Below are 12,087 nucleotides of genomic sequence, written 5' to 3' on the forward strand. Positions count from 1 at the left end.
ATAGTTTCCTCAATTCTGGCCAGCCTTTAACAATGAATTCTGTTACTTTACACAACTCAACATCCTCCTTCATCTCGTCCATCCAAATCTCTTCCCTCAAAACATCCTTCCCATTGTTTATTAAATTCACATCGCGGACAGTAAAAGCTACCTCACAGTCATCCTCCTGAAATATCCATCTTCCATTACAGGCAACCTAGACATGCAATCTGCATGAATATTGGCCTTCCCTTGAACATATTCAATACTAAATTGAAAAGGTTGTAATCTTGATGATAATCTTGCCAAACGTGCAGACATAGACCTACCGCCACCTCTAGACATCAAAAATACAAGTGGTTTGTGGTCTGTTTTAATTACGAATTCTGTCCCCCACAGAAAACTCCTGAAATGTTCTGCCCCCTTACGCAGACTAGCAGCTCTCTTTCAATAACTGAATAGTTTTCCTCTGCTTCCCTTAATGCCCTAGATGCATATGCAACTACCCATTCATTGTGATCATCCCTTTGTAAAAGATTTCCACCAAGGCCTAAATTACTGGCATCGACCATCATAATGCACTTTTTTCCTGGTATAAAAGGTTTCAAACATGGTGCTTTGACAATGAAATCTTTAAGTACACTAAATGCCTCAGACATTTTATCAGACCATTTAAAAATTGCATTTTTTTAGTAGACACCTAAAGGGGTCGACTTTGACAGAATAATTAGGAATACATTTTGCACAAAACTCTGTTAGTCCTAAAAACGCAATTAGTTGCTCTTTAGACGATGGTAATGGAGCATTTACAATACTCTTGACGTGTTTATCTTTAAGTCTAATACCATCACCACTGATTGTATGTCCAAGGTATTCAACTTCCTTTGCCTTTATATTACATTTGTCTAACCTAAGTGCAAGACCTTTCTTAGCTAATGCAGCAATAACACAATGAAGATTATGATCGTGTTCTTCATCATTCTTCCCATAAACCAAAATATCGTCCTGAAAAGCGACCGCTCCATGTAAACCTTCTAACGTATCTTTCATCAACCTTTGGAAAACTGATGCTGCACTTGCGAGACCAAATGGCATGCGACAATACCTGTAGAGTCCTTCAGGAGTAATAAAAGCAGTCATATTTTTAGATTCTTCTGATTAGACCACCTGGTGGTATGCACTGGCCAAATCTATGCACGAGAATACTTTCGCATTCGCTAGAGTGGATACCATTTCATGCAGATTTGGCAAAGGGTGAGCATCTACCCAAATAGAGCGATTTAAACTGCGTAAATCGACACATAGTCTGAGTTCGCCATTCGATTTCACCGAAATCACAATGGGAGAAACCCATGGTGATGACTCAATCGGTTCTATGATGCCTTCATTAGTTAATTTTTTAAGCATGTCCTTTAATTTGTTTCGATATGAAATAGGAACATTCCTCACTCTATGTCGAATTGGAACAGAATTTTCATGTAGCTTAATGACGTGTTCAAACCCAAGATATTTGCCTAATTTACCACTGAAAACTCCAGGAAACTCACTTTCAACTAAAACCATACTTTTTTGGATAGATGGTTCAACTGAGAATACAGGAGGGTCAGCTCTGGGATCAAGCTTAATCCCCAAGTCAAATTGCTGTGGCCATCCTAAGAGAGACTTCCCAGACGTCGCCACATAAATCTTGCTAGATGCAGAATTATTGCAAAATTCTAACATGGCTCAAAAAGACCCCATTATTTCAATTTTATCGCCAGTATATTCACCTGGAGATACATCTGAAGGAAAAAGACACCTATCTGGCCAATTTTCCTCAAAAATCTTTTGAGAAATCAAGGTAAACCAAGCACATGAGTCAACAAAAAATTCTAACTCAAAGCCATCTAACTTGATGATACAGGATGGAAATTTCGAGACACCATCCACAGAGCAAACATTAATAACAGTATTAATTTCGTTGTCGACATTACCACTACAAAGTTCATCATCACTTGAATTCTGTATGTAATTCATTTTCTTTGGTGGAAATTTACAAAATTTAGTGTAATGGCCTTTTTTATTACACTTAGCACATACCTTATCGATTCCAGGGCAATTTTTATAATTGGCTAAATGTGAATTACTGCCGCATCTAAAGCACGCAAAGGTGAAACTACGTTTCTCGCTTTTATGACTCATATTTTTATCATTCCTTTGAACAAAGGAACTCTTTTGTTTAATTATTTCCTTGTTTTCTTTGTTTACACTAAATACATCACCCTTTTCGTTACCTCTGATTTCTTTTACGAATTTCTCAGAATGCTCAATTGACTTTGCAATATCAATTGCTGCATTTAGAGACAAATCGGGGGTGGACCATAGTTTTTCTTGGACCTTTTTACTGTTAGTACGCATCAGAATTTGGTCTCTCAATACTTGGTCATAATTAATGTGTTTGAATGCACAAGTGGTTGTAAGAGATCTTAACGCAGACACATAATCCTCTATGGATTCATCTTCTCGTTGTTTGCGGGAATAAAATATAAATCTCTCCATAACTACATTTTTCTTTTTCCCAAAACAAATATTCAATTGTGTTGATGCATACTGGTACACATTGATTCTGCCAGGATTGATTAGAGCAGGGAGAGTTTTAAACTCTTTTAGTCCAAATCCACCTAAGCAATGTTTCAAAAGAGACAGTTTTCTTTCTGCCTCACAATCGTCACCTTCCATGACTTCAACATAAGCTAAAAACATAGGTTCCCACACTTTCCATGCCATGGGAGGTTCACCTGAAGCTGTCAAAATGAGAGAGGGGGAACAATGCCTGACATTATGATAGAATACACTTAATTAGTATGTAATTGTGGTATAAAAATTTCTGTTTCAGATATATGATTCACTCTTGAATTGTAATACTATAACATTCTACTTGAGAAAGAGAGAAACATCCATAAAAAAAAGTGTTATAACTATTAAGATGTGCATTACAATAATCTCAATAACATATTAAACATTATAGGTGTATTAGTGTGCGTTACAATATTCGCAATGAACATTTGAATTAATAATAACAAAAAAAATATATATATATATTTTTTTTTTTCTACGTTGAATAGAAGTATAATATCAAAACTCCTGTTCAATTCTGCTCATTCGGTCACTATGAAGCACTTGCACGAATAGAAGCGTGATGAGTGATCACGGCTTGATCTCGCTGCTCCTGTCGTATTTCTCCGTGTATTCCAGTTGCTAAGTTACCACCAAACGCCAAACAAAATGGTGGTATTACGCAGAAGACGCAACGTGTCGACGTCACAGCACACAGTGTAGAGATTCTACAGCAACGTAAGGGAGATACATGGAGCTGATCCGAACCAATCCGAGGAAGAACGCTGTGAAGAAGTGTGACGCGCTGATCCAAACCGATCCGAGGAAGAACGCTGTGAAGAAGCCTGAGGCTGGTAAACTTCCCGAATGTTTTAAAAAATGCACTTAGTTAAAGATAACCTCATAAAGTTTTAAATGCCAAAAGTCTTCAAATAAAGCACGAGAACACGCCACAGCTCGAAAAAGCTGTCAAAATAAATCACTAAGATCGCCACTGCTCGATATAGCAGTCGAAATAAAATGACCCAGAACGCCTCTGCTCGATATAGCAGTCGACTAAACTTCCCTTGATTTCAACAAATAAATCCTTCGCTTAATTACCTAGAAAGATCGCACAATCCAAAGAGAAACTCTTTCAAAACGAAGATGGTATAATGTTTGTGGTTTAAGAGGATTCCGTGCAAAAATAGCGGGAAATGAAATACTCCTTAAATAATGAAATGGGCTAAAGTCCAGTGCCCCCTCGTCGCCAGTGTAGGGGAGTAACAGGGATAGTAATCCAATCCAAAAATCAGGACAACAAGCTTGTAATCAGCAGGTAAGTTTAATCCATCTTCTCAAGTTCAGCTCAAACAGTTAATGACTTACATTCCACCAACCTCCCACTACCTGCACATCAAGTCATAACAATTCTAGAATGCACATAGTCATCAAATACACAAAGCAATGATGTAAGCAATGATGTGCACATGCAACAATCTCCTTCTAACAGTGCCCCACATCTCTACATAGCCCCTCTCTCACATGTATTTCGTTTGTTTTATAGCACCTATCATACCATTGTAGGGTGTCAGAGCACTTTACAGTACACACAATTACAGAGGCAATGTTTCATACGTGTATAAATCAGTCTATAGGAAGCGTTACTTAAGACAAAGGGGACAACAAGGTATAGGATTCACATGTCATCCATACTGGTATGCATTTTTTAATAGTGCTTGGTATGGAGAAGCACAAACTCAAAATTCAGAACGTAATATCATAGTTAGTGTTGGCTTTACTAATAAGAATTTATTTTTACCCAAAAAAAACCTTTTTGCAACATGAGCATAATGAAAGACTGAGAATAAAACATAACTTTCTAACCTGAATTATGTAGTTTGCATGCAACTTTTTGATGACACGTAACTTGTGAACTGCACAGTAGCAAAAGGGTCTCTGTGGCAAAACCAGTAGTCCACTAAGCTATGCACATGTAATACTGTTCTGTGGTCTGCATTTTACACATACTTTGCAGCAGACATATTAACCCTTAGAACTACCTTAGATGAGGTAAAACTGTCACTAGACAAAACTCTGATGTGTCTCCAGCCGATACATTAATCAACAGAGTTATCTTGACACTGTTATTGTTGCCTGAAAACTACAGGATAGACTTTGCAACAGGTGCTTTCAAAACTGCTGCACTGCTACAAAATCAGCCCCCAGTAACAAATGATTATAAATTTAAAAAGTTACACATTCTTCTTTATATGCCCTGCAGCCACGCTCCTACTTTTTAATGGAATGCAGTAAGTGACCAGTGCAGGAGCCACTTGCTGTTCATCTTGTCACCCTCTCTAACACCACAGACTGCTGTGAAAGAGGACTGTTTACCTTGCATTAATGTTCTCCTTTTCCACAGTGGTCTCCTCCGCCTCCTCCACCCACTGCTACTGCTCCCAAGGAAGTTTTATAACCTGTTTATACACACACAGGCAAACATACATGGTGGAGTAGCGGGCTCAATGGTTAGAGCGGCAGACCCTGATGCAGAGGTCTGGCCCGGGACCAGGGTTCATTCCTGGCCCGGCGGCTCTTGGTCTCAATTTCTCCGAACCTGATAATTCTCGCCTCGGTGCCTAGTCTAATCATGGGTCCCACTCTGTGACTCTGGGCAATAGCTTGCTTAATCTCCACAACGGCCCCAGCAGGGCTTGGATGCCTGGCTTCACCTTGGGTGTGCCTAGGAGTTGACATTTCACAGGAAAGCCAGGATGGGTTCCACGGCGGTATGAATACAGCGCTACGAGACCTCTGGGTAGTAGTGCGCTATATAAATACAAAACACACACACATGCAGATGCACACGTACAGGCATATTTTCAAAACGTTTGCGCTGGTTTAGTGTCACAAAAGTGACGCTAACCAGCTGCAGCATATCTTTTGCCACCCCTGGCTGGCCATCCATACTGACACAACTGGCTGATACCTCAGCTGGGGCAAGGTCGTGTAATCACCCCTTGCTTAGATATAGTATTCCTATATCTAACCTTATATCTAGACACATATACACCTATAAGGCAGCCTTAACAATCCTGGAGGCAGAGTGCTTGGTTTTATGTGAGATGAGGCTCTAGCATGAGCTGAGCCTGTCTGCAGCCTTCGGAACCATGTCCTTATAGCTGTTCTAGGATATAGCCATACCATATACTCTTAAGTGCATTATGAACCTCACGGTTAAATGCTAACTTTGGTTTGGCTTTATCAACACATGTCGTGTAAGGTGTCATACGCTTTGGAATACTACCCCCTCGCCAATTCTGGCGACGGGGGTAGCATTCCACCATTCTAGAGGGAGAAGACATGTTGTTCCTACTAATCCCGGTTAAAGTTAACCAGAGCCTCAGCATCACAAAATGGATGCTGCTGCCACAGACACAAGTCTGACCTCCTGCTGCTGAGAGTCCTTCCAGCGAGGGAGGCTTGGACAATAGGTTTCCGGTCTTGAGAGGTGCTAACACCACCCCAGACAAGCCATAGTGTATTAGGGCTGGGAGGGTTGAATGAAATGAGACACTGCCTGGGGCACACAAGGTGTCCCATGCATAGTCCGGTGCGAAACTGGACAAAGGGAAAGGGTTGTAACCACCCCCTTCCCTGGTCCCACTCATAGGAGGGACCTAGCAGGTAATCCAGCCCCTAAATTTGGTATATAGGTAGGAGCTGAGTCTCAAGACTTTAGATTTATCCTGACTGAAACTTGAAATGAAACTCTGGACCTTCGACGTTCTACTTGAAGATAGAAGACTGAAGAATCTCCCTTGTGGTCAAGGAGTGACCACCCTGTGCAAGCAGGCACCATCAAGCGATCAACGGTTTGCTTTGTCGACGCTCCCGCCGGAGCCCGAGCACAGAGCCTGACAAGACCCAGACTTCCAGACTTCCAACAGCCCGATCCACAGTCACAGCAGAGCTGAGACCCGTGGAGGCGACGAGAGACGTGGGACCGGCCATCTTGGAAAGCCAGCGAATTGCTTTCCGTGACACTTCTGAGGCACCCTCGAAGTTGTGCATTGGGGATTGAGAAGCCCCAGCTCCGACCACCAACTGCACCGAAGATCAGCCCTCCACACTCCACGAATTCTGCGTAGGGCCCTTCTGCGTTTTCCTGCTTGACGCATCTGTCCTGTCACTTGCTCGTTGGCTAGTGGCCTCTGTGACAAAGAACCTTTTGATTTACACTGCGGGTCTGGTTGCTCCAGACTGGCCCCTGCTTCCCTGAAAAGGAGAAGCCCATCAGACCTTGCCGGTCTGATCCGTAAGCCATCTTCGATTCCTGCATGGGTTGCCTTTGCCAAGGCTTGTTGAATCCAATCCGGAAGCCGACAGCGAGAGCCTTTGTGGGACAGTCCGTATCCAGCTCCTGGTTGTCGTCGACACCTCCTGGTCCACGTGGCTGCAGAGACAAGCTTCACGACATCACCAGATTGCTTCGCGACATCGCCTGGTTCCTTCCTGGTCACTGGCTAGTGACCCAGACTCTGTCTCCTCTGCTTTCAGGTACTCTTCATCCTCGATCCGCCCTTGGATCCAACCGGACATTTCCCTCCTGGTCACCTGCAGCATCTTTCCTCAAGGCTCCATAGGATTCCGCGACGAAACCCGACACACTTTGACACCTATGCACCCGCTTCCTGTGGGTGAGGTAACGCGAGTACTTCGGTGCTCCTGTGGGTATTTACTGTCCTAGTGTCTAACTTTCAAGCAGCTTTCTCCTTGTCCATCCGGAAGTGACCTAAAAGAACTAGTTTCCATTTCTTTCGTTCCAATTCTAACTCGTGTGTGTGTGTAAAGACACTGCACACGCATCCCGTGGGCCTCCTGCTCCCTATCCTTTGGTAGTACAGTGTAGCCCCAGCGATTCTCCAGGCCCTAGGCCTATCCTTTTTCGTGGCGTGGTTCTTATACCAATATTTTAGTATATGATTCGAAGTTCCCCTAGGGCATTACTGTATTTTGTGCAACTTATTGTATGTTGATTAAGTATCTTGTTATGTGCTTGTGCCTCTGACCTCATAAAGAGTTCAGAGGATTAATTTAGTAATAATACATATATTTTATATATATAACCTGTGTGGTGTCCTTTCATTTGGTATTAAAGGGGTTACATATGGTAAAACAGCTGGCTTCACATGCCCTCTTGAGTTTAGCCTAAGACTGCTTTGTCCATGCTACCACTAGGATAGCTGGTCTATAAGGTTGACTTTACAACCATCACCATAAGGGTTGTTTGGACTGATACAGGGTGCCCACTAGAATAGTGGACATCACATATCAGGCCAACTTCTCACATTGTTGTGCAGTGGTTGGGATTTGAGTTTGCTATTGTTTTACCAATTGTAATCTTTGAGATATCATTTGAAAGATCACATAGGTACCATAGGTACATATAACAAGACTTAGAATACTTAAGTTCTGCTGGACTAAGTTGTTGTAGACCAAAGGGCCTAGCACACCCTGACTACAACTCCTACAGAGGTTTAGTAGGAAACACTTAGTGTAGGTAGGTGCAGACACCACACCTCACTAGACAATGTCAGCCACAGGTGAACCTAGTGTAGCTCTACCTGTGGGAGGTGAAACTCCAAGGGCACCCTCCAAGTTTGACATACTCAACTTCAGAGAGCTGAGACACTTGTGTACCACAAGGAAGTTGAAACAGGGTTCTAACCCTACCCTTCAGCACCTGATAGAACTCTTAGAAGAATCTAAGGTTCTCAAGGCCTCAGGCACAGGTCCTACAGGTAATGCAGAAGGCATGCCCTCCACAGAGGATGATGCCCCTGACCCTACTGTCATAGATGATGATGAGGTAGTGGAGGAGGAGGAAGATTCTGGGGAAGAGGTAGACAGCCAGGTCCAAGTTAGGAGACTTAGCCAGGCTAACCTAAGCGTATTTGAGGCTGAGAAAGGGACAGCCCCATTCAGGCCTGTAAGTAGACTTAACCAGAGGTACAGGAGGGAAAGATCTCACTCAGGTGAATCTCTCCACTCCAATGCCTCAAGAGGTTCTCAGAGGGGAATGACTTCCCCTCAAAGGAGCGAACACCAGGCTAGGATGAGGGAAGTCCAAATCAGAATAGAGACGGAAGAACTTGCCCTAGCCCAAGCAAAACTTGCTTTGGCAAGGGAGCAAAAGTTAAGTGGATTAGATTCCACTGGTGGCAGCAATATCCCTAAGGATAAAGACAGGTCCTATGACAATAGACACCTGGGTAAGATTGTGCCCCCCTACAAAGTTGGGGATGATATCCACAAATAGATAACTGCTTTGGAGAGGGCATGCAAAGGTCAGCAGGTACCCCAAAGTCAGTGGGCAGCAATCTTGTGGCTCTCCTTTTCAGAAAAAGGAAGAGACAAGCTCCTTACAGTTAGTGATGATGATGCTAACAATTACACTGTCCTGAAGAGTGCTCTGATTGATGGGTTTGGCCTAATCACTAAACAGTATAGGTTGATATTCAGAGATACCCAGAAGACACAGACTCAGGACTGGACTGGTTTTGTTGATTGTGCCACTAAGGCTCTGGAAGGCTGGTTGCTGGGAAGTAAAGTTAAGGACTATACAGGATTGTATAATTTGATCATGAGAGAACAAATACTTAACAATTGTCAGAAACAGTTGTTGCACCAACACCTGATGGACTCAGATCTGACCTCTCCCCAAGAATTGGGAAAGAAGGTAGACAAATGAGTCAGAACCAGGGTTAAGCATAAAAACCAAGTCTTCATCAGGCCCCCACAATTCTAATGAAGGGGGTCCAAAACTTCCAAGAAGAAGAAGAAAGTAGGTCCAAAGAAACCTTGGTGTAATTATTGTAAAATGCCTCTCACTGGTTTAGTGAGTGCATCAAGAAAGGTACAGCCCCTACCACTGTAGCCCCTAAGGCATCTGCACCCCCTAGTACAGTTAATAGTGGTAGTTCCTAACCCAAGGCTATAGTGGGGTTAACCATGGGTACTGAGGTGGATTCTCGCTTAGTCAGGATACCAACCCAGGCTGTTCTTGTCTGTAATGTGGACATGGCTATGTCCACTACTGTGAGTCCCAGAACCCTGGGCAAGTACAGGCAAACACATTTGATTAATGACAAAGTGGCTCAGGCCTATAGGGACACATTTACCAGTCACCATGGTGACACCTAACTCTGTGGACCCTGGACAGATTGTACTGGGTGATAATTACCTGGTGACCAATGCAAGCAACGTCACTACTACACACAGTGTGGCAGTTGTTAACTTCTCCTGGGGAGTGGTAACTGGCCTCAAAAGAGTTGTGGTAAGTGCAGACCTCCAAGTTGAATGTCTGTTGGGCAATGATCTTGAATCCTCAGTATGGTCAGAAGTGGAGTATAGGACTCATGCAGAGATGATAGGCATATCAGCTCATGTCCTTGCTGTGACCAGGTCAGAGGTCAAAAAGTGCCAAACTGAACAGGCCTTGGATCCTGAAACTATGGACCAAGTGCCATCCAAGAAAAAGAGCAGTAGGGTTAAGGCAGTGCCTTCCCTCCTTCCTATAAGTGAGGATCAGCCTTCTCAGGAAGCTGATTCTGAGATCCCTGAAGGAACTGTCCTAGAAGAACTTGAACCTGACCAGGTTGAGTTTCTTGGGACAGGGGGGGCCTTCAAGGGCAGACTGAGGCAGGCACAGTTAGACTGCCCCTCTCTTGAACCCCTCAGACAGCAAGCTGCTTCTGAGGCTGCTGGGAATGCTACAGGTACCCATAGAGTTTATTGGGATGAAGGACTCCTTTATTCTGAGGGTAGAGACCCCAAGTCTGGTGGTTCCAGGAGGTTGGTCATACCTCAGGCCTTTAGGGGTTTCCTTCTTACCTTAGCCCATGAGCTTCCCTTAGCAGGACATCTAGGCCAGAACAAGACTTGGGACAGGCTTGTCCCTCACTTTCACTGGCCCCATATGTCTGAAGATACCAAGGAGTTTTGTCGCTCCTGTGTGACCTGCCAAGCCAGTGGCAAATCAGGTGGCACAACAAAGGCCCCCCTTATACCACTACCTGTGGTGGGGGTACCCTTTGAAAGAGTAGGGATTGACATTGTTGGACCAATGGATCCACAAACAGCCTCTAGGCACAGATTTATACTGGTGATAGTGGATAATGCCACCAGGTATCCAGAAGCTATTCCCTAAGGACCACAACAGCACCTGTTGTGGCAAGAGCCCTCCTGGGAGTTTTCTCAAGAGTGGGCTTTCTAAAGGAGGTTGTCTCAGATAGAGGTGCAAACTTCATGTCTGGGTACTTGACTGCAATGTGGAAGGAGTGTGGTGTAAATTATAAATTCACTACACCCTACCATCCACAGTGCAATGGGCTTGTTGAAAGATTTAACAAGACCCTCAAGGGTATGATCACGGGTTTACCTGAAAAGCTTAGGCGAAGATGGGACATCCTTCTACCCTGCCTTCTGTTTGCTTACAGAGAGGTCCCACAAAAGGGGGTTGGCTACAGCCCTTTTGAACTTTTGTTTGGGCATCCTGTAAGGGTACCCCTATGTCTGGTGAAGGAAGGATGGGAGTTACCTCTCAAAAAGCCTAAACAAGACATAGTGGACTATGTACTTGGTCTCCGCTCCAGGATGATTGAGTATATGAAGAAGGCTTCTAAAAACCTTGAGGCTAGCCAAGAACTTCAGAAAGCTTGGCATGACCAAAAGGCTGTGCTGACTGAGTATCAGCCAGGACAGAAGGTATGGGTGTTGGAGCCAGTAGCCCCAGCAGCACTCCAAGACAAATGGTCTGGACCCCACACAATTGTTGAGAAAAAGGGAGAGGTCACCTACTTGGTGGACCTTGGAACTCCCAGGAGCCCCCACAGGGTGCTCCATGTCAACAGACTCAAAGCATATGTTGACAGGGCAGACATGGGCTTGCTCATGGCTACAGATGAGGGACAGGAGGAAGAGAGTGACCCTCTCCCAGACCTGTTGACTCAGAACCCTGATGATGGTTCAGTTGATGTGTGGCCTTAGCTGGAAGCCTCACTGGCCAGCAGCAACAGAACTGCAGACAAGTTCTACAGACCTTCAGACATATGTTTTCCTTGACACCTAGTAAGACTGACTGGCGCACCCATGAGGTGGACACTGGTAACAGTCTGCCTGTGAAGAGTAAGATCTCCAGGCAACCTGACCATGTCAGGGACTGTATAAAGACTGAGGTACAGAAAATGTTGGAGCTGGGAGTAATTGAGCCATCAGAGAGCTCCTGGGCCAGCCCAGTAGTCCTTGTACCAAAACCTCACACCCATGATGGTAAGAGAGAGATGAGGTTCTGTGTGGACTATAGAGGTCTCAATGTTGTCACTAGGACAGATGCTCACCCAATTCCAAGAGCAGATGAGCTCATTGATAGATTGGCTTCTGCCAAGTTTCTGCGCACATTTGATTTGACAGCTGGCTATTGGCAAATCAGGTTAGCTGAGGATGCCAAGGCCAAAACTGCTTTCTCAA

At 44.1% G+C, this 12,087-nt stretch overlaps 1 protein-coding gene across 1 annotated transcript in view; it reads left to right on the forward strand.

The window, feature by feature from the left end:
* The first annotated feature begins 3,288 nt into the window (after positions 1-3,288).
* LOC144783988 (vomeronasal type-2 receptor 26-like) overlaps positions 3,289-12,087 on the forward strand; it is a 159,839-nt gene continuing 151,040 nt past the window's right edge. Inside the window, exon 1 of the mRNA XM_078662703.1 lies at positions 3,289-3,428. The gene's annotated coding sequence lies outside the window, so the exon portion shown is untranslated. The remainder of the gene's footprint in view (positions 3,429-12,087) is intronic.

Source organism: Lissotriton helveticus, chromosome 10 (genome assembly GCF_964261635.1).
Source record: "Lissotriton helveticus chromosome 10, aLisHel1.1, whole genome shotgun sequence".
Lineage (NCBI taxonomy): Eukaryota > Metazoa > Chordata > Amphibia > Caudata > Salamandridae > Lissotriton > Lissotriton helveticus.